The sequence below is a fragment of the Adiantum capillus-veneris genome, chromosome 26 (assembly GCF_014529385.1).
Source record: "Adiantum capillus-veneris isolate H3 chromosome 26, ASM1452938v2, whole genome shotgun sequence".
NCBI classification, from domain to species: domain Eukaryota; kingdom Viridiplantae; phylum Streptophyta; class Polypodiopsida; order Polypodiales; family Pteridaceae; genus Adiantum; species Adiantum capillus-veneris.
In genome coordinates, this window is record NC_140956.1 from 80,782,366 (window position 1) to 80,809,877 (window position 27,512).

Genomic DNA, 27,512 nt, shown 5'->3' on the forward strand with positions numbered 1-27,512 from the left:
GAGAGAGAGAGAAAGCTTGACACTTCATTGGGGACCAGAAGATGGGCTGGTCCCCCCCCCATAAAGAGAATATCTTTATTACTAAGGAGAATCTTTACAAGCACAGGAACGGGGCGAAAGCCCGTCATCTATTCTTTCTTGGCCTTTTTCTGCTTCTGACTGAGAGAGTAGAAGAACTGCTCTCTGACTACCGAGAGGATCTATCCTCTTCTGCGAGATTTTGGGAAGCTCTCGTAGGGGAGAGTCTACCTTCCACAAAACTCATCGGAAGCTCTCACGAATGAGGGTCTATCTTCCGCTAACTGTACCACTTTGGACGTAATCATTCCTGCAATTAACCAACCACAGAAACATGCAAAACACACACACACACGCTTGCTGTAATTTTTCGCACATAACCAGAAATTGTTACCTGAGTGTGTTCCAATGCCAAATTGGAGGTCCTTTTCGCGATGGCAATGCTCCAAACTTGGTGTATTAAGACTTTGCTGAAATTCACCCTAATACAAGTGATTAGGGGCTGAAAACAGGGAATTTGCAGTAGCTAGACAAGGGAGAAAAAGAGTTTTCTACTACTTTACGCGATGAAACTTCTCCCAAAGCTGCAAGCAACCATGAGAGGCCTTGTTCTAGGTGATGGGTGCTCAGAGGCTCCACATACACCACAAGGTGCTGCTCTCAAGTTTCAATGGAGAGCTTCACTGCGTAGAGGATGGTCAACTTGGGGGGGGGGGTAGTGCACTGCCAACCTGGCAAGAGGGGGAGGGGCTGCTCTCTTATAGCCTCCCAGAAGAGGCGAGAGATGCTAGATGAAGAGAGAGAGAGAGAGAGAGAGAGAGAGAGAGAGAGAGAGAGAGAGATTGCATGGGAAAGTGTGCCAAGTGGCACACTTACTTTAAAATTTAAAAACCATTCAACTTTTGACTTTAAAAATCCTATGCTAGTTAATAAAATGTGCAATTAAGTGCACAACTGCACACATAGATGCAACAAATGAAAACTTTATATGCTCCCTAGCGCATTGCCGTACCAGCAATGCTCTAGCATTACCTGTTCGCACTTGTCCGGCCATTTGGTCCAGTGCAAAATCATTTAAGAATACTTTTAACTAACTTATCCTAAGGCCGTAAAATAATCAGGCCTTAGGGTTATTATTCTAAGGACCCCGTCTCATTCCTGTGCTTGCACTAGCGCGCGTAATTTTCTGAGCCTGAAATCTGAGGCTACTATCTACCCCTTCATTGAAGACCCGATTTCCCAATCGCTAGGGTTTCAAGGTATTTTTTGCTAGGGTCTCCCTGAGGTGCATTGGCCCAAACTTGGGCGCACCTGAGGCCCCAGAACTGCTAAATCTATTCTGATGTGCACACAACTAATTAGATAATTCTTTTCTCGTAAATAAATTAATTATTTACAAAGTCTGACTTAGTTACATTGATTAATATAAAAAGAAATACCGAAAGGGGCGCCAGTCTTTTGGGGCCAATATCTCTAGGCACGGAACTCCGCCGGGCCAGTGCAAATCTATTGTGATCTGTGAATTGTTTTGAAGTGGTTATTTGGTGTTGTCGCGGTTGATTCTTGACTTGGAGTGTCCAAGTCTGTTATAGTGGGTGTGTTGGGGGGACGGGGGGTGTGCCTCTTGATCAACGATTGGCAACATGTTTGAGTGGCGGGCTCTTTGGAAAGGTGCTCTTGTGTTGACCCTATTTTCCCTTTAGTCGAGGCACCACTTTGGAGGTTGTGGATATGGGAGGGATGGCCACCAACTAAGTTGGACTGGGATCTTGGTGAGTGGCAGTGGCCTTCTTTAGAAGATGGTGGGTCCCTCTTCCATTTTTGGAGTACATTGTCTCCCTTGGGAGGAGGATTATCTTGCGAACAAGTCCCCCGGCTCACCGTCCACGTCAGTCAGAGGTATGGCAGGATCAGAGCATTTACCCCGCTTTTCAGCGATAGTTTTGGTCATACATTTGGACCCTCAGGATCAGTCATAGGATATGCTATTTTATGTGGATGATTACGCATGCAGGATTGCCTATTGGCACTTGGGCTGCGATTACTTGTCATGATCCGACTTACTAGAAATGTACTTTGCAGCCTAAGTCTTTGCGACACTATTTCTGGGTTTGCACATATGCTCAGCCAGTGTGGAGGGCAATTTGTTGTTTGTTGATCAGAGTGGGCATTGATGTTGGGTTTGTCATATGGGGGACAATTGCATGGCTTTTGCAATTTCTGAGGTTGTTTCAGGGCTCATCGGTAGATCCTTTCTTCATGCTTACTTCATTGGGTTATCAACTGGGCACTCTACAGATGATTCGAGATGCATGTCATCAGTTGCTCTAATATTAGTCTCTGCTAGAATATCGAATGTGTGCATTAATATTGTGTGAGGTGCCATAATTAGTATGAGCTTATGAGTTTTTTAAGATGTCTTCATATTGTTCATTTTGTAAGGCCTCATTCAATTTGAGGGTTTCCTTCCTTACTAGTTATCAACATAGGCCTTGTCTAGTCACGAAGATCCCCCCCCCCCGAGAGACACACACAAAACATTTGCATCATGACTTCGTTTGGAGCTCTTGAGAACATGATGGCTTTGGGAGGCTAAGATCTCCACAATCTGCTTGTTTTTTTCTTGTAAGGCGGCAGCTTGTGAAGAGGGAGAGAGACGTAGTAGAAGAGCTAAGTATATAATCATGCATGGCCATGGCGATAGAGAGGCTCATAAAATTGAACCTCTTTCACTGGCCACTACCCTATACACACTAAAAAAGAGCCGTAAGTAAAAAAGAAAGGACCTTGTAGGCTCACCATTGCAACCTTTGGCATGTGTCCATTGCTGCAAGTGAGGTTGATTAGACAAAGAGATGGCATTGTCTCCATGCAAGAATTGCCAGAAATAACAGCCTTATAGATAAAAAAGAGGTTGCCTATTTAACTTAATTTGTTTCCTCAACTTTTTGCATACATAGTAATCAACCCCTTGTTTGTGTACCCAAATTAGGCCTTGAACTTGTGCATAGGCTTATCCCCAGTCTTGATCTTCATGTATGACACATTCCATCGTTCCTTGTGTATGATGTCCCATATTCTCGGAATAGGTCTAAATATAGACTTCATCCGTTTTGAGTTCCTTTCTGAGTTGTCTTAGTCCAAAAAGTTATGCTGGATTTCCAAAATATTTCTTAGCAACATTTGGAATAAAAAATCCTTGGGAAATCTTACAAACCCCCCTCCCCCCTTTTGCCGTCTTGCGCTTGCTATAACCAGCCTATACAACGTAGAGGGCGGTACTATTTCAATTACCTGTTAACTTTACACAGAGCACTGAGAAGGGAAGAGAACACAGTTGCGTCCACCAGCGACTAGAATGTCACTGCGCACAGGAGGCCGACACCCTGTAGGCCCCAAAGACTGGCGCCCCTTTCGGGATTTCTTTATTCAAATTAAGGTAGACGATCTGACCACTTAGTACAAGCTTTCACAAAGCTGTCCAAACCTGGCGAGGGCTGAAAACACAGGTTTTCCATCTGATTTCGGCAGCATAACGGCGCAAAAACCCCTGTAGGTCAAAAGCACCTGTCTAGGACGGATTCCCTCGCTATCTGGAAGCTTTTTGGTGAGCTGTCACAGAAATTCAGCGGGCTGTAATTCCCTGTTTTTCACTGCCGGGTGCCCAAAAGCCTGTACACGCATCCCAAGGCTCTCACGAGTCTCCCCGGTGTTCCCTTGCAGTTTAGGTGCAAAACCCTAAACCTGCAGAAAAACACAGCAAGCTGTAATTCCCTGTTTCGGATCGTTTTTAGCGGAGCGAACACGCCTACGCGTGTCCCAAGGGCTCCCGCACACAATGGGACAGTTCCCCTGTGAATTGGACGAGTTTTCACGCTAGAAAACTCTCCAAACTCGCATTCTTTCGTGATGGCATTGTGCATACCTGTGGGGGATTAGCAATTAGCTAATCCGGTTCCTGTTCAGAAGGCTCTTGCCTTGGCAACCCCCAGCACTGTACATGTTCATCTGAGTAGCCCAACTAGTGGGGCATTACCATATGTGCCAAAGGGGAGAGAGAGATGCACGAGAGCAAATCATCGCGCTACATGAGACAGAGGAGAAGGCAAGCTTTCCATTAAAGCTGTAGACCTGCACCCACTACTCACACACACACACTGTAGGTCACTTATTTGTAAAGAATCAGCCCCCTCTCTCTCTTGGGTGCCTCCTCTAGCAGAGGTGTCCTGCAGGCAGCTCTCCTCCTGCCAAGTGTCCAGTTTGCCCCTTTGAGTTAATTCTCTAGTTCCCATTGACTTATAAAATTATAAGTGACTTTCCGAGTGGCCGAGACTTCATTTGGCGCACACAGGCTTCCATACTCATCAGAATTCAGTGCTAATTGGTCCGACCAGTCCCAGACCGACCGACCCAGACTCCCTCTGTGAGAAACCTATTCGGCCGCGGCCGTTTCACGTTGGCCATGCAATGTCCACTTGCACCTTTTCAAGGGTTCCGGGAAAAACAAGTAAAAATAAAAATAAGTAAAATTATCTAGTACTTATTTATGGAAGGCAACAAGAAAAATACACCTCCGGGTGACACACCCCACCCTTGAAATACCGCAAGCGATCTCGCTTGCATGCCAATAGTACGTGCGGTATCTCTTGATATCACATATATTCTATGATGGGAATCCAAGATATACATGCTTCCGGAAATGTAGCGTTGGACGATTAAACAATCCCACCATCTTGGCTACGACACATATATCAAGCATAGAAGTCTTCTAGTGTACTCTCAAGCACAAACTTCTCTAGCTAAATTCTGTATGGAAAGAGTAGATACAATTGCTTAACTACTCTCTTGAGTGTCGCGTGACACATCCCAACCCTATGTGTCCGTGGACAAGCTACACCACAGCAGGGTTCAGTCAAGTCTAGATTAGCAGTGATCTGGCACTTTTGTGAGTCTATTCGTAGACCGTGCATGCCCAGTCTCTTAGCATAGATGCATATCCTCCGGTTGCACACAGCATAATCATCGGAATTCCCATCAGAATCCATTAGCATAAGTTAGGGGAATTTTCCAGTGCATTTAGCCTATTTTCCTATTTTTTGGTTATTTTCACTTATTATTTTTAAGCGACTTTCCAACAAAAGTAGGTAGGGCAATTTTGCTAAGTTAATATATAAGCAAACCAAAGTTCACACTTTCTGGCAGAAGAGGCAGCAGGAGCTTCCCGCTCAACAGGCAACTTCTCAGTAGTACCCCCCCTCATGACCCCATCGCCATAGACGACCTCTCCCTCCCTGGCGTTTCCAAGATCTGCCCTCTCCATCCCCTTGGCTGCCCTAGCGTTTTCTCCATTGCAAGAATCGCCAGCAAGTAGAGAAAAGGCGAGCGTTTTTACCTTGGGATCATCAGCGTTTTTGACCATCCACTAACGCCAGAGAACTCAGCCCATTCAGCGTTTTCCTCAAGCTATTTGCAGCAGGTCAGCATAGCCCGGTAAGGAGTTTCTTTAGCACTTGAAAACCTGCAGTTTTCAGGCAGAACCTCTCTGCTGTCCCAGTGTTTTTCAGCAAGAAATCTCGCCCCAAAAACGCAGCCAAAAGCAGAGGACATCAGCGTTTTTACTCAGCCCTAAAGTCCCTCAACAAAAACAGAGAATCTCAGCCATTAAGACAACAAGAAAACAGTCATTTTCAGCCCCAAGGAAGACCCCGAATTCAGCCCTAGAAGATCCCAGAATTCAGCCTTAGCCGTCGTCATCACCGTCGTCGTCATCGGCATAGTCCAACCTGCATCTGTCCATTGCATTTGCATTGTACGCATTTGTGCAATCAAGTAGACCACTCTCGCCGACGAGAGTGGGGCCTTCGGAGGAGGGTTTTACAAACCTCTCGGTGTTGTATTTCTTCTCTCTCCTTCTCTTAGTCTCATTCATTTGCACGCACAATATCCACTCACTTTGTCCGTGACCACAGCACTCTACAAGACGGAAAGCTCTCTCTTTCCCTAAAGAACTAAAAAGGAACCTTGAGCAATAAAGATCACTAATCTTGAGAAAATACAACATTCATTCCGCTGCACCTTACATTGGTATCAGAGCTTTGGAAGTGTTTTGCATTACTCAAGGAAAGAACCACAAGAATTTTTTTTGCTTGTTGTGATTGCACGAACCCAAGTTTACTTGGGCGTGGCGATTCTTAATCGTGTTTTGTTGAAGAGTGATAGGAATGCCAAGAAAGAAGGGCTTGTCCAGCCTCCCCTTGTGTCTCTTTTCACTCATTGAGAGCGGACCGTGCACTTAGCGGCTAGCCAAACGACGGGAGGTGGGAAAAAACAACCTTGGTGTGAGCGCAAGGCCGCCAAGGGGTGCGCCCGCAGAAAGGAGTAGAACTCAGGTGAAGAGAAGATCCTTCTCCAACGCAATTTGCAAGCGAAAGAAAACCTCAAGAACCCCTAGAACCCAAGAACTTTAAGAACCCTAGATTCTCACGAATCAAGGACCTCAATAACCTGAAGACCCTCAAGAACCCAAGTTCCTCGCGAACTTCAGAACCCAAGATTATAGTGCATGGTCGTCACCCGAAGCGGAATAGATACTTTGCATACAGGTGATGAGTATGAGAGAGGCGGCGAAGATTTTCCCCACCAGGAGACTTTTTTGACCCTCCCCCTTCGCCATCTACGCCACGAGTTGCACTCACTCCTATGGAGATGATGGTCAAGTCGATGTTGGACATGATGGCACAACAATAAGAAACGAATCGAGTTGCATTGGCACAACTCGCAAGCAAAGAATAAGCACAAGAAGCCAAAGAACCGCGAGCGCGATGAAAATCGCCTTGCTCAGGAGCGTGAGCACATTGCTCTTGCCGCAAAACAAGAGGAAAATCGACTTGCTTTCGAACGCGAGCGCGATGAACGAGAGGCTCAAAGGGAGATTCGTCATCAAGAATTTATTTCCCACATCCTAGCCTCGAACACCGAACCACCCAAAGATCGTGAGAGTTCGTCAAGTGACGCAAGCCACGACGCGGATTCCAACTATCCAGTCATAGAAAAGTTGACTTTCAGTAAGTATTACGATAAGATGGATGCTACAGTTATTCATTCTTGGTTGCATCAATTTAATGCTTATTTTGCGACAACTAAGAAGACAGGAAATAGCAAAGTTTTGACGGCAGCTATGTACCTTGCCGGTGATGCCATCAATTGGTACCACGCATGGCAAGAGACACAGCTAGCCGCACACCTAGAGGCAGCCGACGATTTCACGCCCCTCTCCTTTAGTTGGGCTGATTTCCAAGACAAGCTCAAGGCACGGTTTATGCCACCTCAGTACTTCGCACGGTTGAAGGACGATTGGCGCGTTCTCAAGCAAAATGGTATGCCGGTTATGTCTTTTTCTAATCGTGTTTTGCAGCTAGGTACCTAACTTCGCATGTCGGATGATGAGCGCAAAGAGGCTTTTCTCTTTGGATTGGACGAGTATATCAAGTACGATGTCGAGGTTTTCGATCCAATCGATCTCAACAAGGCGGTAGCGATTGCTCTCGCACAGGAGATGAAGCACAACAAGGGAAAGCCTAAGGAGAACAAGACTTCCACAAGTACCATGCAGACTCAGAATGGTAAGAATGATAACTCTTCTAACCAATCTACCAACAGTCTCTCATCAAAGAATTCTTCCAATGAATCTAAGGGTAAGGCTAACACAATTGCTAAACCTTTTTCATTGTCACATTAAGGGTCACATAAAAAGAACATGTCCTAAGCTTGAATCGAATGAATCTAAAGAACCCACAACACCCACTACACGTGTCAATGCAATGAATGATAACACGATTGTGTCCAAAGTTTCTCAAGACCCTCCCATTGATAATTCTCTCATTAAATGTTATGGTCGTACGTCGGGGCACCGTTTTGTCATATTGTTTGACCCAGGTAGTATGCATGATGTGATCAGTTCCTCTCTTGTTGAGAGAGCCCGCCTCGAAGTTAGTCCGAGATCTCCTATCGAGGTCTTTGGCTTTCGTCCTAGTATGGACGCTCTCATCACTGAGGAATGCCTTGATGTGTTATTTGCAATTAAACAGACTGCCTTCACTAGAAGATTTGTTGTTTCTTCTCTCTCAGGATGTGATATGATTTTGGGCATTCGATGGTTTGGTGATAATGACGCTCTCATGGATTTTCTGACTAACACTATAACTCTCAATGCCAAAAGTGATTCTCCTATTGTCATTCATGGAAAGGACATTGCTCATTCTCCATCTCTCATTGCTACTATGCAGGACAAGATTGAAAGGATTCGGGATAAGGAGATTCTCTCAATCTCTTTTTCTCCACAGCATGACACACAGGATTTGCATGATTATGTGAAGCATGATAATGATTTGCATGATGATTTGGATGAAAAAGACAAGCATGATGAATTGCATGAAGAAGATGTGATTGTTCACAAGGATGATGTATTAGTAGATGCTTTTTCTAGCGACGCTAACCTCATTGTAGATTCGGTCAATCACCAAGAATCGATCTTGGCTTTCGAGTCGAGGTCCACAAATCCCCCACAAGAAGATTCGATAGATTCCGAAGAAGCGATCTTGGCTCTCGAGCTTTGGTCCAAAGAACCATCACAGGAAGTATTGTGTGTTCGCATGATTGATATGCGAACAAGAAGATTCGATAGATTCCGAAGAAGCGATCGTGGCTCTCGAGCCTTGGTCCAAAGAACCATCACAGGAAGTATTGTGTGTTCGCATGATTGATATGCACGCATTGTTCGAGTGTTTCATTCTTGAAGGTTTCCTGTACTTTAGTCAGCATCGTTATGTGATCCCTTTTCCTAGGCATGACATACTGTATGTTGAGCACGTTTCTCTCATGGATGAGTACGAATGTATGTGGATTGTTCATGAAAAGGTGAAAAGTTTGTATGTAAGGAAGTCACATTCCATGTCGCTTCCTTGGCATGACACAGTTTCTGAAAGAGCACATGATAGTATGAGCACCAAGCATGGGCATTTCCATTGTGATTCGCCACAGTTGATTGAGTAACGCTACATAGCAAGTTAATTAACAACGACAGGTTTGGCGCCACGCCATTAGGAACTTCCATAAATGCAGGATACTACCCTAGCTAGGCGAACACCAAGGCAAGGGATTTCGATCACACAGAAAAGATTCGAGCGCATTGTTTGCATGTGTTTGATGAACGGGTTGTCACTCTGTCTCTATGTTCATCTACATTGCATACACAGTCTTTAACAAAGACAATATTTTTTTCCTTCACTTTATATGGAATGGGTTTGTTCATGGTTTTGTGTTGGAGATGGTTTCAGGAATTTTCAGCCATGGAGATTCTTGAAGACGGAAGAAGCAGGACCCTAGACGAAGTTGAAGCATCGAAGGAGCCACAGAAGACTTTGAGTCGCTTTCGGCGCGGCCCAAAGAAGCAAGCGTTGCAGACCTTTATGAAGTTCAAGTACCGCACGACCCACACATCAGAGTGGGCCGGCGAAGAGTCCCTTCCAAGATTCCGGATGCTGTTGGCGATATCCCTTGACGCCATACAGTTGGGTATCAGTACCTCACTTTGAAAAGGAGGGGATGTCACGTGACACATCCCAACCCTATGTGTCCGTGGACAAGCTACACCACAGCAGGGTTCAGTCAAGTCTAGATTAGCAGTGATCTGGCACTTTTGTGAGTCTATTCGTAGACCGTGCATGCTCAGTCACTTAGCATAGATGCATATCCTCCGGTTGCACACAGCATGATCATCGGAATTCCCATCAGAATCCATTAGCATAAGTTAGGGGAATTTTCCAGTGCATTTAGCCTATTTTCCTATTTTTTGGTTATTTTCACTTATTATTTTTAAGCGACTTTCCAACAAAAGTAGGTGGGGCAATTTTGCTAAGTTAATATATAAGCAAACCAAAGTTCACACTTTCTGGCAAAAGAGGCAGCAGGAGCTTCCCGCTCAACAGGCAACTTCTCAGCAGTACCCCCCCTCATGACCCCATCGCCATAGACGACCTCTCCCTCCCTGGCGTTTCCAAGATCTGCCCTCTCCATCCCCTTGGCTGCCCTAGCGTTTTCTCCATTGCAAGAATCGCCAGCAAGTAGAGGAAAGGCAAGCGTTTTTACCTTGGGATCATCAGCGTTTTTGACCATCCACTAACGCTAGAGAACTCAGCCGATGCAGCGTTTTCCTCAAGCTATTTGCAGCAGGTCAGCATAGCCCGGTAAGGAGTTTCTTTAGCACTTGAAAACCTGCAGTTTTCAGCCAGAACCTCTCTGCTGTCCCCGCGTTTCTCAGCAAGAAATCTCGCCCCAAAAACGCAGCCAAAAGCAGAGGACATCAGCGTTTTTACTCAGCCCTAAAGTCCCTCAACAAAAACAGAGAATCTCAGCCATTAAGACAACAAGAAAACAGTCATTTTCAGCCCCAAGGAAGACCCCGAATTCAGCCCTAGAAGATCCCAGAATTCAGCCTTAGCCGTCGTCATCACCGTCGTCGTCATCGGCATAGTCCAACCTGCATCTGTCCATTGCATTTGCATTGTACGCATTTGTGCAATCAAGTAGACCACTCTCGCCGACGAGAGTGGGGCCTTCGGAGGAGGGTTTTACAAACCTCTCGGTGCTGTATCTCTTCTCTCTCCTTCTCTCACTCTCATTCATTTGCACACACAATATCCACTCACTTTGTCCATGACCACAACACTCTACAAGACGGAAAGCTCTCTCTTTCCCTAAAGAACTAACCCTGTATCGTGGTCTATTCGGTGGACTAGAACTTGGCACAAGATCTATAGTATGATCCTCAGGTCTCTCAGGAGGTAACTCCCCCGGCAAAGAGTCCGAAAAACAATCACTGAAACCACTCAAAAAAGTTGACCTGTCTTTATCTAAGGTAGACAAATTAGATACAACTTGAGGTACTTCTTTTGCAAAGATCAAGTACGCAGAAAGATGATTCTTTATTATAGATGAAATAGCAGAAGCAGAAACAACTGGAACAGACTCACCTCTAAGCTTTACATCAAGGACATGAGTCTTTCCTCTATGTACAAGGGTAATCTTTTTGTTGTAAGTATCCACCATAGCATGCAACCTGTAACACCATGGGATACCCAGTAACACATCACAGCCCTCAAGTGGCATAATATGAAATTCTTCCGCATCCACATAGCTCTGAATGTGCAGACGAAGCTTTCCCAAAATGGGAGTAACAGGCTCTGAATGACCTGGGCATGCCAAACCTGCTTCCCCTGTCATACCCATCTCCTCTGCACGAATGCCCAACTTTGATGCCAATTCTGGTGATATGAAATTTGCTCGGGCTCTTGGATCAAAGAAAACCAGCACTGTCTGGTCTCTAACTTTGCCCCAAGCTTTGCATAGCTCCGTGGCATCTGTGTTTGGCTGGTCTCCAACCAAATCTGGAACAAGTCCTGCACTCGGCTTTGGCTTCTTCCCTTTATGGTCTGATTTGTCATCCTTATCCTGTGACTTCTTCTGTCGGCATTCATTTGTAAAATGTCCTTTCTGTTCACAAATGTAGCATTTCTTTGCCTCCCTAAGAGCTTTTCTTTCTTCAAAAGTTTTGCCAAAAAAATGCCTTTTTTGTCCTTGTCCTTGTCCCGAAGAAGATTTAGACTGCTTCTTGGACGTATCAGCTTCTTCAGTGGAGGGCTTCTTTGTGGGAGGCTCAGAAGGCTTTGCTACAACATTGCCCTTGGCTGAAAATTGTTTGCCCTGTGACCCTTTCTTGTGTCTATTAAATCCATTGGAATCTCCCTTTAACAGATTGCTGGCCACTCTTGCATTCTCAATCAACTGAAACATATTCATGACAGTAGTCTTCATGCAGTAGTCCTTGATTTTCTTGGGTAATCCGCAACAGTACTTCTCAATCTGTTCTGACAATGGCACAAACCTGTAAGAGGTGACTGGCAACAGTGCGGCTCAAAACTGTTTATTGTACTCTTCCAGATTCGCACACTGTTTAGCATTCAACTCGTGCAATTCTGTCATCACATCCACTTTAAAAGTGTTTGTCAGCCATGCAGGCGCAAAAAGGTGTTTGAATTGGACCCACGTTGTTGGGGCTTGACCCTGGTTCAACAATGCGGTCCACCATTGAAGCGCATTCCCTTTCAAGAAAGTGGCAACCTTGCGTATCTTTGAAGATTCCGTGAAGTTTTCTCCAGCATAAGCTGCATCGAACTGCTGTATGAAGGTCAAAGCCTTCAATTGATCCTCAGTTCCTCTGAAAGTTTCAAACTTCACTCCCTGCCCACCTTCCTTGTAATCCTTAGGCTGACTTAAAGGAGCCACATTATCATAAACAGGAGCCTGTAACAGTGGTGCTCCATGATTGTTCATTTTAGCACTTGCATCAACTGTTTTCTTTGTCGTATCTGCATTTTTTACGTATGGCTGCGAAAAACCAGCCATACCAAATTGTGTTCCAGGCACTCGAAATTGGCCATAGGCACCCTGAAAACCTGGTTGGACACCCATGTTCGCATACATAGGGTTATCCATGCCTGTTTGCATTGTCCTGGACACATTCCCTGGCATATAACCTGTGGAAGGTCCAGCCATAGCTTGAAACACTGAACCACCTCCAAAATAACCAGGATAAGTAATTGGTAATGGAAGGGTCTGAGGCATAGCTTGTTCATTACTCCCTTGACCATTCACAAACGGTTCTTGTCCAGCTAAAGCAAGTTGCTTTGGATCATTGGACACCACTAGTTGCTCAACCACATGGGCTTTCCCTCGAGCATCATGAGTCCTCTGCGCATTGGAAATCTCCTTTTCCTGCAACTGCTCAGTCATGCCCTGTGTAGGAGGCTGAAAACCCTGTGTCGGAGCCTGTAAGAACTCTTGCATCCTTGGGTTGTTAGCCAACTGCTAAAACATGTCCATGCAGCAACGCAGTTGAGTTCTAAACAACCTGTCCTCTTCTTTAAGAGTTGAAGGAATTTTCTTTGTGCCATGTGAGGAAGATCCCTCTTCAGGTACTTGGTCTCTCTTCTCTGCCATAACCACAAGCTCTGTGTTGCTTTCACCCACAACAATCCACGCTGCACTTTTTGAAGAAAAAGTGACTATCCCGTCGATGGAACCATATAACCGGCCTGTACAATGTAGAGGGCGGTACTATTTCAATTACCTATTAACTTTACACAGAGCACTGCGAAGGGAAGAGAACACAGTTGCGTCCACCAACGACTAGAATGTCACTGCGCACACGAGACTGACACCCTGTAGGCCCCAAAGACTGGCGCCCCTTTCGGTATTTTTTAATTCAAATAAAGGTAGACGATCCGACCACTTAGTACAAGCTTTCACAAAGCTGTCTAAACCTGGCGAGGGCTGAAAACGCAGGTTTTCGACCTGATTTCGGCAGCATAACGGCGCAAAAACCCCTGTAGGTCAAAAGCACCTGTCTAGGACGGATTCCCTCGCTATCTGGAAGCTTTCTGGTGAGCTGTCATAGAAATTCAGCAGGCTGTAATTCCCTGTTTTTCACTGCCGGGTGCCCAAAAGCCTGTACACGCATCCCAAGGCTCTCACGAGGCTCCCCGGTGTTCCCTTGCAGTTTAGGTGCAAAACCCTAAACCTGCAGAAAAACACAGCAAGCTGTAATTCCCTGTTCGGATCGTTTTTAGCGGAGCGAACACGCCTACGCGTGTCCCAAGGGCTCCCGCACACAATGGGACAGTTCCCCTGTGAATTGGACGAGTTTTCACGCTAGAAAACTCTCCAAACTCGCATTCTTTCGTGATGGCATTGTGCATACCTGTGGGGGATTAGCAATTAGCTAATCCGGTTCTTGTTCAGAAGGCTCTTGCCTTGGCAACCCCCAGCACTGTACATGTTCATCTGAGTAGCCCAACTAGTGGGGCATTACCATATGTGCCAAAGGGGAGAGAGAGATGCACGAGAGCAAATCATCGCGCTACATGAGACAGAGGAGAAGGCAAGCTTTCCATTAAAGCTGTAGACGTGCACCCACTACTCACAGACACACACACACACACACACTGTAGGTCATTTGTAAAGAATCAGCCCCCTCTCTCTCTTGGGCGCCTCCTCTAGCTGAGGTGTCCTGCAGGCAGCTCTCCTCCTGCCAAGTGTCCAGTTTGCCCCTGAGTTAATTCTCTAGTTCCCATTGACTTATAAAATTATAAGTGACTTTCCGAGTGGTCCAGACTTCATTTGGCGCACACAGGCTTCCATTCTCATCAGAATTCAGTGCTAATTGGTCCGACCAAGACTTGCCTATTCGGCCGCAGCCGTTTCACACTGGCCATGCAATGTCCACTTGCACCTTTTCAAGGGTTCCGGGGAAAACAAGTAAAAATAAAAATATCTAGTACTTATTTATGGAAGGCAACAGGAAAAATACACCTCCTGGTGACGCTTGCACACCATGTTAAGGTCAAGTCACTTCTAGTCAGTTTTGACTCTTGTAAATTGTTTTAAGAGTCCCTAAAAGCACCCCGAGTGTTTGTGGACTGCTTGGCTCTTTTGTGGCATGCCAAAATCTAGCCTTTGCGATCCCCCCTAGGTTCCTCACACGATTCTTAGCAGCTGCCAGCACTTTCTCTCTCTAACAGAGAGAAAATTGCAATCAGGAGACGAGCATTGTTTGAATGTTTCAAAATGCTTAATTGATTCAAAATTTCGATGTGATTGCCGCTGCTAGCATGAGGGCTTACAAGCATTCTCTTACTAGCTTAGAGAGAGAAACGACGAACTGATTTCTTGGGCCTAGTCTACTTGTTGCTTGAGAGAATCATTCTTCAGTAACCAGGTAATGCACATGCAGCACTTTCTCCATTTTGCTGCAGGTTGCAAATCTATGTTATGCTTGAAAGACATGGTTGGTCACTAATGTGTACACGTGTGTATGTATGCCTTAATAGAATAAAATGGAGAAGATTGAGATAGTGGTGTCATCGTTACAAAGTGATGACACTGATGTTTGAATTTTGTGGTAATCACTGTCCTAGAATTAGCTTTAGTTGTATTGTGGTTTACTTGATTTGTTGAAGAAAGAAAAATATGTATGTGTCGGACTACCTATACCAAGAATCTCCTGATCTTTAGCAAGAAGTGTCTTCATCAAAGCAGAGTTTGTGCTTCGAGATGATTTACATTGAGGTGCAACAGTAGTGCTGTGATTGTTGCTTGGGACTGTGGTGGTGTGTGTGTGTGTGTGTGTGTGTGTGGAGGGAAGCTTTCAAGTGATCACATGGCAAGAGTTTTTCTCTTTCCATGTCGTCACAAATACCATCCATTGTCTTTTGCAGGTCTTTGCGCTACTCGGTCATAAGTAAGCTTGTACACATTGGGCTCACCATCCTGTATGGTTTAATGCCTTTTCAATTTCAATGTGCCTATTAGCAGAAATGGTGCTCTGGTTATGTTGAATTTTCAAGACCCTTTTTCGATTTTAAAAACAATGTGCCTACTAGCACAGACCGTGCTTTTACTGATTTGAGTTTTCAAGACAGTATTTAAAATAGAATTGAGGCTACTACAGGTGAAGATCATTACCAAAGCTTTAAAGAGGACGAGCCGGATATCTTCCGTGACTGTGAAGCTCAAGGAGAGAAAAATCATGAAGAGTATGAGAATGGAAGCATTCTTGGCAATGAAGATCTAGCGAACCACGATCATGAGCAATTATAGGCTAAAGATGTGCCTATATTTGACAAGATTTTCCAAAGAATTATTTAAGTGCAAGCATTATGGGGTGAACGTCATATGTCTATTGATTTTCAAGATTGGATGCTAAAACTTTAGTTTGGAAAAACATATGAATCCCCCTTCTTGTGAAGCAGACATAGAGTTTGGGAGGTAATGTTGGTGGAATCAATGCCGTGACATGATATTCTCATGTAGGAAAACGTCTTTTTCAGTGTTTTTCATACCATGCATAACATCATGAGCTTCTGCTCCAGATGCACCACATACATAGCTAGGTACGATTGGGGGTAGGGGACCGCCGGCCCCCCCACTAGGCCAGCGGTCCCCTTCTCCCAATCGTACCTAGCTAGGTATGCGATGCCTCCCTCACAGAAACTCATGATGTTGAGGTAAGTCACAATTGGGAATTATTGTGTGAATTTGTCTAAAACTTCTTGTGCTACAAGATTGTTTAAAAAGTATCCTCTTGTTGATGATTTGTGTCATCATTGCCTCGAGCAACAAAAAATTCACAATCTTATCTCATCTAAATTTGGTGAATTGAAGCTTCATTATGTCCACCTAAAACTTCTTGTGCTACAAACTTGATTATCACTATTATGGGTTGGGCGAAATTGAACTCCCCTATTAGCTAGATTCCCCCCCCTGCACCTCCCACCTCAAACCCCAATCTTAGCCTCAGGCTCTGTTGCCGAGCAACAAGGCATCACCCTGCACGGCCCCCCTTCTCTTGCACCCCATCGCGAACTCCCTCCCCATTGTCCCCCTACCCTGCCCGCACACGAGAGAGAGAGAGAGAGAGAGAGAGAGAGAGAGAGAGAGAGAGTTGCTCTCGCAGCCTACGCCCAAACAAAAACACACACACACACACACACAGTCAATCGCCTCCAATCAGCAAACACATAGTTAATCTCCTTGGGCATCTTCAATTTTGTATTTGTTTACCGTGGTGCATACATAATCACTTGAGTTTGATGCAATCAAAATTGTTTTTATGTAAGGATTTTTTTCCGCACTATTACCTTGATTATCATTTGAGTTTGATGCAATCAAAATTGTTTTTATGTAATGATTTTTTTCGGCACTATTACCTTGATTATCATTTGAGTTTGATGCAATCAAAATTGTTTTTATGTAGGGACCAAGTGAAAAGAGGGATTGTTGAATCTTAGTTTGGGTTACTTATTCACACGTAGTATTTGAGCATTACACATTTTGAATCAATTGAACCAACATCTCTTTTAAGATGATGACATTTACACATGGAGTTTTGGAATGTTCATTAGGAAGAGGATGGGGTCTATGAGTGCCTCTTTATTTGGTAGTTTAAGAGAGTCAAGCGTTTAGTATTAAGAAAGTAATCAAAGAACAACTTTTGAATTCAAACAGGCAAATCGACTAGTTTATTCGAATTCAATTTTTTTTTTCCGAAATGAAATTTAAAATCTAGTGGACAAAACCATATCATGTAGCATATCTATGAAAAGACCTTGACAAGTAAATCATAGATCTATAATATCCATTCATATCAGAGATCATATGTAGGGTTATGGAAAGCCCAAAATCATAAAAATTGTCCTCCTTTTTTGGGGGAAAAGTGCATCCTTTGATCACTCTTACAAATCTCTTACACACCCACCATTCTTGCACACATGGCGTACACCTATATCAAAATGCTAATCACCTCCATAATCTCATGGAAAATAAAGAGGTCTTCTTAAACCCTATCCTCTTTACAATATCTAAATTGAAATGTCCAATATGAAATCCTTAGACAATAGATTATGGACAAATACACAAATACTTTTATATGAATATTTATTTTATATTCAAGGACATTATTTGATAACTATGATGTACCTTGTCACACAAAGAAGTTTCCATCGTTTTGGTCTTTCTTTCTCATAGAATTGTTGTGTCTAGAATAAATAAAAGTGTTTCATAAGGCTTTAATGTAAACTTAATAATGTAAAAATAGTGAAAAAAAATGAAGCTATTAAAAAACTCGCCGTCAATAATAAAGCAAATGATCCTAGTCTACTTCTAGGCGAGTTTATAAAGCAATTAAAAAACTCAAATTTATGAAGATATTTAAAAACTCAATTGATCCGACTCTACTTTCAGTCATATTTTTGTTTTTAGCATAAAGTCCACATGAGTCTCCTTTGCTATATCATAACACTTTTTTAGGTTTACACCTACCTACTAAAGGCAAGACACCTATTCAAACGCATAAATTAAGAGAATATATAGCATACATGTTTAAAATTAATAAAAGCTGGATAAAAATATAGCAACTGCATTGATCAAGAGAAACAAAATCCGTTGTGCTACTTCTCTCTTGATGGTGGCCTTCAATTTTGCCTTTGCAGATTTATGGTGATTCCTTTCTCATGAATGAAACTCCCATATGGTTAGCCATTCCCATAAGCTAATTGAACACTCCACGATGGCTTGTCTTTGCAAGGAACAATACTCCTAGTATTCCTTTTTTATGCCATTGTTGATAGTTAACATCACTAAAATCATCCATTATTTGTTCTTGGGTGCCATGATTGCGGAGTGGATCTCTTGTTATAATCTTTGATATGGCAAAAACTATCCTCGTGTTTTTTAATGGAGAACAATACGCATGTAAGAAGCCCTCTCTTATGGGAGTTGGTAAATGCAAGTACATCCTATTTGTTTGACTTAATGATGGCACATGTAGAGATAAGTGGTTCATACATAAAGCACCAAACAAACATTATAATTTTCATGGAAAATAACATCATCTAAAATTTCTCCTCTATCTAAAGAAAACATACCTCTAAAGTGAACATTAATTTTAGAATGCAGACGCCTTTGTGAAGCAAGTTTGTAGATACTAAAAAGAAGTTATACCTGCCACATGCATGAGCTGTGAAGAATTTCACCTAATGATTTATCAACCTTGACTCTTTAGGATGGATTTGTGCTACTTTTAGGGCCTCCTTGGACCAACCATTTCTCTAGCATAGTTGAAAAAAGAGTGGGAAATGTCAATCAACAAGAGTCTCTGATCTTCCACTACTTTTGGAACCCTTGTCTCAAGTAAAACAAATGGAAGACACCATTGTAAAACTTTTTGGTTTTCTTGGATGCTTTATAGTTTTCACAATGCTTGGAGTTCTTGATGAGCAACCACAATGTAAGGTTGAAGAAGTGCAACTTAGTGCTCTTAATTAAATATCATCAATTTTGCACTTCATGCCATTGGTTGAGTTTGTTCATAAGCAATGAAAATATTTAATGAGATAATGTGCATTGTTGATACATAAGATCCAATGACATGTCATAACCATAGAGCTCATATAATCTCCATAAGCTTGATATTCCATTCAAATGTGTACTCTTAAATATCTCTTTGTGTTGAGGTTGTGAAGTTTCTCAATGGGTCAAGGCAAGGGCTTAAGCTTGATGAAGATATCTTGGAAAAATGTCTTGTCTATAACAAAATATTATCCACCATCCTTGAATATCCCACTCTTTCCTTGAGCTAGCTTGTTGCTAGTCATCATCATTATTATTGTAGGAACTATAGTAGTGAGCATTGAGTCGTCTAATGCTTTATCAATCAATTGAGGAGGGTAGTTGAAAGTAACTTTAGTTGCCTCTACATAAAATCTTTGTAGATTTCTCATGAATGAATCCAAAATCACATAGAAAGATATTCTAAACCTTCAATAATCTTCTTACAACTGAAAGAATCAAAGAAAATATGTATAGGTTACAAAATAGATCTCTTTCTAGTCTGAGGGTTCAAAACTTTGATTTCCACCATGCCTCAAATTTGGTTGTGTTGTTTTTGATGTTTGAAACAATCCCAATCAAGTAGTAGTGCAAATTTCTGTGGATTTGTTGGAGATATATCATCACCAAACGGTGGCGTCCTAAATTCCATAGCTCAGTTGTATGGCTCATCCTACATATGAATTTGAGTCTTCTTATATTTTTTTGATCCTATTATGGTCCATTTGCCCATTTTTTAATCCTTTCCCCTTCTTATCAATCTCTAGGAACTATACTAGTATATATGTGCCCGTTGCCTCTCATTCTCATTTATCCGATTGTAAAGTAGTCTCTTGCGTTATTGAGTCGTTTCTCTTTTGTCATTCTTTTATACACTTTCTTGTCTCTCAGGGTGTGTCTCTTCTTGTGATGTTCCTCTCCTCGTTTTTTAAGGATCTCCATAAGAATTGGAATATGAAAGGGGTGAATCAAGAGTTAAGTATGTGTATATTTTTATACTAACTAATGCTAACGTAGAATGGAGAAAATTTTGAGAAATTCTTTGTGCTTTTGAACAACCCACAACACAACTTGCATATAGGACTTGAATCTATCTTGATATCTAGCATCAACATCTTGGTGTCAATCTGTGAATCTCGGATTCACAGATAGGCTACCACCTTTTCATCATAGCAGAAAAGGAAATCTCGCTTGCTAAAGTTAAAAATACTTGTAGCATATCAAGTAGAAAACACAATGTGGGATAGTAATCCTATGAATGCATTGTTCAAAGTAGGGTACTATTTTTATCCATGGTTTATGGAGAAAAGAGATATTATGGCCACTTGCTAGTGAAATTACATATGCATGTCTTGAGGGACTAGAGAGACTTGAAAGATTCTTATTTTTCAACTTGAATGGATGTCTCCTTTTTCTACTCGAGAGATATACTCTCCCCATACAACTGAGAAATATTGAGGATTTCTCTAGGAGATCTATGGTCATAAAACAAGGAGATCTTATACATAACTATCTTATACATATTGTTGTATCTCTACTTCATAATCTATAGAGGGAGCTATTGGTACCTTTGTTGTCCACTTGATCGTCTCCTTGTGAGGAGTTGGTCTTGAGAAAGCATGAGAAAAATCATGCCATTTATTATTCTTAAAACCTTTCATTCAGCAGGTCCTCACACTTTAGTGGTAGTTTCTAGGAAATCCAAAGAGAATTTTTGCACCTTTGCATATAAGAAACTTGTCATGGACCCTTATACATGGGCGTCTTTCACTTGTTCACACACACACGCACGTGCGCGCGCACGCACACACACGCACACACACACACACACACACACACACAGAGGTGCAAGACTTAGCGTACCACTTTACATAGCTGGGTACTAAGTCATTTAACATGTGCCAAAAAATTGCTAATGTAGACTCCACTATATGTGCTTTGTGTGGCTAACTAGGATTGAGAGGCTAGGAAAGACACTAAACTGAGTGAAAAATGTTAAAATCCTATGTTTGGTGCATTCATAATCCTAGATCTATCTGCATCCTAAGTAAACTAAAGAAATCAAATTAATTGAAATGGATGAAACCCATACACAAAAAATAGTATAATATTTAGAACGTTTCAATTAAAAATTATTTCAATATTTGAACATGTTGAAACATTTTTCTCAAAAAGATCTATTTAAACTTAATCGCACATGACCACATTCCTTAAGTATATGTATATAATTTTTTTGGAGGATCTTGCAAAGTGAGCTCTACATCTATAGATATCTTCTATAGAAAATATAAAATTATAATTACCCTGGTATCTTTATCATGATGTTTCATAAAAAGTACACACATGGAATATTTTTTTATCAATAAAATCATTTTAAGTCCCTTGATATATGCTTAACTGATGTGCAATTCAAATTTTGAAACATATGAGCGATACTAAACTTTATTGTTACGACCACAATGCTATGCCAAGCCAGATCAAGTAAGTGTTTAAACAGAAAATGCACATTTTGTGCGATCAATTGATAATTGTTACTTTTTAATGTGTTTTGTGTGGATAGTAATTCTTGAATCTCAAAAGTGAGTGCAAAGTCTATGGTAATATGCCATAATCTTTGCATAAAATGCCTATTTTTAGGCAATTAAAGTCTGCACAAATTGTTAAAAGTTAGTACACCCGATCTTGTACAAGCGGAGAGGCGGAGAGAGAGAGAGAGAGAGAGAGAGAGAGAGAGAGAGAGAGAGAGAGAGAGAGAGAGAGAATAGAGAGTATGCTTTGACAAGTGCTTAAAGAAAATCAAAATTTTCATCTCATTTGCTTCACTAATGTGATGCTTAATTGTGAATTATTATGGTATTTCCTAGACGTGGTTGTGCTAAAGTAAGGACAACCAACCTAAGCTATGATTCAATGAGACCAAAATTTGATCCTAACAAAATCATTGTGCAAATTGAGATCTATTACATTAGCAAGAAAATTAGGAAAAATATGCAAAAATTTATCTAGTTGACAAAACTACTCAAATGAAAAAAAGTTTGGCCAAGTAGTTTTCCTTGAATGAAAACTTATAGTCATCCAAGAAAATTTGATATACAACCTTGACTTCTTCTCGAGCTCTCTATTGTTAGATGACAACCTTGCAAAGAGGAGGAGACATAGCAAAAGCTAAGTAGATAATCATACATGGCTATTGACAAGAAAGGATTCATATATGAAAGGAAACTCTTCTTTCAATTGTCTGCATTGAAAAGAAGCAAGGAGGTTGTAATTCTTGAGAAGAGGTGTGCCTACATCGTAGGCTCACCATCCCAATATGTGGCATGAGTTTGTAGTAAGTGAGGTCAATCGACGAACTAAGAGACGGTGGTATTGCGCATGCAACTATTGCCCAATTTAACAGCTCAAAGAGAAAACTTGCTCGTTTACCTAGTTTGGCATCCTCCTCTGGTTTATGCATGCATATGAAATTATCGCTCAGTCTCTATCTCACTCTTAAATTGCATTGGTTACAATATTCCTCATTTTGAAGTCATTTTAACACAAAACTATAAAGATTTCTTGCATGTTTTGGAATCACTCTACCTTTGGACATCTTCTACTCCACATCGATTCATTGACAAAGTCACACAGTTCCCATTTCAAGATCATTTTTGGACCATTTTGACTCTCGCAAAACATCAAAGTCCCTTAGTACATGGGGTTGTAAAAAAATTATGAATTTTAGTGAAGAGTGGAATGCATAATGTCAAAAATAACATGAAGAAAAATTTGTTAAACATAAAAGAAACAAGCTACAATAATGAGTGTAAATATATATATGATGCAAAGCAAGGAGAAGGATAAGGAATAATCTTATTAAAAAAAAAAGAAATCAACACATTATTTACAATAAGTAATAGTCTCTATTGTTGGGGTGTGGGCTTTGTCCCATGACCAACTATATTTTTGTGGAATTTGAAGGTTTCTACACCAAATTACACTAATGTTTCCAAAATTTTGTAGGTTTTTTCACCTTCAATTATAAAATTTAGAGGTAAATTTCAAAAATTGTAGGTGGGATTACACTAAACCTAGGTTTTTTTTCGAGCATTGGGACCAACCTCTCTTTCTAGGAAAGCTAGCATTGTACTTGCATGAGTTGTACTAGCCCCTGTGAGTTCTTATTTGAAGAGCACATCTTGTAAGCATTTCATCTTAATGCAAGTGTGGAGGTTGGAGACACCCTTGGACTAGTTTTCATTTTTTCCTTATTCCATTCAAGCTTTCTTCTAGAAGTGGAAGTAATAAAGAGGAGTTTGAGTGTTAAACTTGCTCCTAAAGCACACACTTGGAGAAAAGTGATTCTATGATTGGTCTAGAGCATGGAAGAGAGAGAGAGAGAGAGAGATGGGGGGGAAGGGGTTCTAAAGCCAATCGATGGTAGTATAATAACAATTTCCTACATGCCCAAGGGTGCATTTCAGGGGCAAGGTTGGAAGCTCTTGGTGAGCCCAATGAGCCACTACCCTTCATAGAGTGATTGGAGTTGATTAAGAGAGCTTTAGGCTTGCATTAGAGCCCAATGAGATTCTACCTTCCATAGATTGATTGGACTTGATTAGGAGAGCTTTAGGCTTGTTTTAGAGAAATTAGGTTTCAATTAGTTTGATCCACATTGATCAAACTAATCCACTTTCTCATTGACTCATCGGACCGATAGTTTGATCCATGTTTTCCTCTTTGATTTGCATTTTAAAAATCACATGGAGCTTCTGCCATATGTTTAAAAGCATCCCTAATGTCAAAGTATCCCTGTAGCGCTTGTGGATATTTGCTTTGACTAGCGCGGGATTTGCGATTGGAACTAAAAAAAAAATCCTTTATACCAAAGTTTTATCTCAATTGACTTAAAAAGAACAAAGTCTTTTTTTAAAGTAGCAAAGTGTATGGCACCTGCATGACCCTCCCATTTGTATTGTGCTTCGAGATGCCTATTTCTCTTTTGGAGCATGTTCTCATGTAGCATGTACATATGTGAATTTTGAAACTCTAAAAATGGCTCAACCCTCTTGAGGCTGCTCAAAAGAGCATTCTATTATTACAAAGGCATGCAAATTTTGTCTGCGACGAGAATTCCAATGAGAAAAGCATGAGAAAATGTCAGTTCTACCTTCTGCAGTGTTCATGTGGAGCATCATGTAGCTCCATCCATCCTGCCTAGCAAAAGTGGATGCTGACAACAATGGCATGTCATAGATCTTGTCAGTTGAAGTAATCTTGGGTACTCGAGATTACTTTTATATAAATTAATCTCAAGTACCCAAGATTACTTTTCGCTCGCGATGCTTCACAGATCAAAAGCAAACATAGCGGCCTATTCATCACAAAAATGCGCACGAGTGATGTTAAGGCACGTGTGTGGGAAGGTTCAGCTTGTGGGGGAGGGAGGAGCATGACCCCCATAGTAAGATAAAAAATATCCACTGTAGATCTTGAGAGGTGCAATACCACCGTTGATGCCACCCCTTCATGCCCGTGGCCGAGTTTGTCCATTCCACAATTACCAAGGCGACTATCCATTCTTGTTCTCTCTTTTTTTTTTGACACACCAGAGGGCCCACAAAGGGGAGGTGCTTATCCCTTCCAAATATTAGCCATGTTACATGGTCGGGCAAGGGCCATGTGTAGGCATCACCATGTCCACCTAATTGATGGACCACGTGTCGGGAATGACGGAGAGAACTCGTAGCAACGAGCTAGGAACTTCCTCCTCGGGTGACCCACCCCTGGAGGAGGATGCACTCGAATGTCCAAGGGCAAGAAGCCCTAGCAATGTGAACACCAAGTGAGCACAAGGTGTCCCTCTAGAGTGTGACTCAATGGGGGATTTGAACAACAACCGGTAGGTTGAGAGGCCAAAGCCTTACCATTAGACCAACTCTTTGGGGACTCTTGTGCAATGTTTTGAAGAGGGCGAGCTTAAAAATTCTCAACCTGTGTGTGTGTGTGTGGGGATGAGGACCAACAATTGTGTATGTCAGTGATTTGGTTAGGAAAGTATTGTTGAGGACACAAAGTGAAGGTAGCAGCTGGTCTGAAGACAATTCACGTCATCAACAGCATGTGAAGTATAGGTTTCCAAGGAGTTGAAGGGCTGATGCTCATGCATTTGATGTTAATTCTCACGAGTAGAGCTGAATTCATTGGTCATACAAGCTTGCACAAAACTCGTTAAGAGCGATTGTTCTGGCGGACGATCAATGAACTCTCTTCATTGGCCAAGTGATCACCATCATGCTTCATTGGCCTTCTATTTGGCCATTCCCATCCAAGGGTGGCTTCTTACTTTGTGCATTGCATAGAGTAACATTAAAGGTGGCTCTACCATCTAATTCACAAGAAGATTTAAACATTTTCTCATGTAGGAAAACAAAGTCTTTTTTAGTGTTTTTCATATAGTGCATAACATCATTAGCTTCAGTGAGGGAGGCACCGCATACCTAACTAGGTACAATTGGGGGCAGGGAACCACCGCCCCCCCCACCGGACCGACGGTCCCCTGTCCCCAATCGTACCTAGCTAGGTATGCAATGCCTCCCTCACAAAAGCTAATGATGTTGAGGTAAGTCACAATGTGGGAATTATTGTGAGAATTTGTCCAAAACTTCTTGTGATTATGTAGTACAAGTGGTAGGGAAACACAAGGAACTTTGAACAGCTTCCTATATGGCTAGTACAACTAAAGCTAGGCTTTAGAGAAAGGGGTTCAAAGGCATCATAATATATGGCGGTCTTGCATGTGGATAGTTCATGTTCTTTCGCTCAGAACGGCATGTCCGCCACTTCCGTTAAAGTTTCTTATAAATGGATGAATTTTCCCCAAAGGCCTAGAATTTGTGTCATGTTCTCATTCATATGATGCAATTTAAGCCCTTATGGACAAAAAGTAGACATTTATTTTACTAAACCCTGGCAATATCTATAGCACTTTCTTTTAAGATGCATACTCCTGAGTGTGACCATCTCTCTGTAGGTGGAAAAAATCATTAATTAGCTATTGTGTACACTGTATGCGTTAATTAGTTTTTATTTTCATTTTGGTGCACAAAGAGATGCCCGTTATTTTTAAGTAAAATAAATCGAATCAAGCCAAATGAGGAAACTATTGTGATGTTGTTGCCTTTGCTCAGCACATAGAGCTTGCTTCAAACCATACAACTCTTTTATTGAGCATGCACACCTTGTTTTCCTTCCCTTTTTGAACAAAACCATGTCGTTGCGATACACACACTTCCTCATGAAAATCACCATTCAAAAACACAATCTTTATGGTGCATTAGATTACCAAGTCATAGTGTGTGTATAAGTGCCTATACATAGGCACCGAAAGAGCTACAGATATATGGTTAGAAGCATCTAGAACTTTCTAGGAGAAGCACTTAGTACAAGATGCTAGAAGTCTCTCTATAGATGCCTTCAGCATCTACAATATTCTATGGAGAGGGCATATTCAGGAATCCACAATAATTAAGGGTTTGTTCACACATGGCAGATGTACACTTCTATCCACATTCTCCCCTTGAAGTGTTACATGGACACGATGTTACTTACCCCCCAACCCCCTCCCCGAGGTGATACATTGCATTTTTAACTCAAAATCAAAATGAGACGGTCCTACCTCAATGATGGTAGTGCCTAATCCCAAACTTTTATGCATAGGGAAGGTCTTACCCGTTAGGGCAGCTTCTAATTCGTTTACAAAGATGTATGACCAATTTTTGCCCTTAGGACATGTCATAAGGGTCGCATGATAAAGGAAGATTGTTCCCCAGTGCAAATGAAAAGAACCATCTCATGTGAAGGTGTCGTGATAAGATCGACGTTGTGTAGACTTTGATGGTCACTTTCCATGGAAGGAACAAGTTCCATGCACATATAAAGAAAACAATGGAGATTTCTTGGAGAGAACAAAATGAAATTCCACATTGATTGTATTGAATAGATTGAGAGCGACACGTCATGACTATGAAGGTGTAGGGAATGGTCCTTGCTGACCATTCCCTGTCTTCAGGGTGACCGTCCGCCTATTGCCATTGGTGGGAGCGTTGAAAACAGGGAATGGTTAGTAGGGGACCATTCCCGGCCGTCAAAGGCCCAGGGCGAGGAAGGCCAGATAGTGACGTGCAAACGTATTCCACACATTGAAAGCGACGTACTGGAAAATTACGTGCAGTGAAAGTGACATCGAAGATTACAGGGGCTGATGTGCATGCCAATCATTGGCTGTTTTTTTAAAAAATGTTACGCCTATTGATGTGTCAATTATCCAGCATCTCAAGCAAAAAAATTATGAAGTTTATGTCAAAGTCGACGAATGGGAAGCGCAGAGATCAAGAGGAGAGAGAGAGAGAGAGAGAGAGAGAGAGAGAGAGAGAGAGAGAGAGAGAGAGAGAGAGAGTCTCCTGAACCAATCAACCTTGGCAATGAATAACTGAATGTGTATACAATGGAGG

At 42.0% G+C, this 27,512-nt stretch overlaps 1 pseudogene across 4 annotated transcripts in view; it reads left to right on the forward strand.

Moving 5' to 3' along the window:
* The window catches only part of LOC147423720 (putative 3-hydroxyisobutyrate dehydrogenase-like 1, mitochondrial pseudogene), a 62,850-nt pseudogene extending 46,918 nt beyond the window's left edge, over positions 1–15,932 (forward strand). For 3 of the 4 annotated variants that reach the window (XR_015186522.1, XR_015186523.1, XR_015186520.1), the window contains one exon: positions 15,584–15,932. The product of XR_015186522.1 is annotated as a putative 3-hydroxyisobutyrate dehydrogenase-like 1, mitochondrial pseudogene, transcript variant X3 (transcript). The other variant, XR_015186521.1, reaches the window with a different exon arrangement.
* Positions 15,933–27,512: the final 11,580 nt, after the last annotated feature.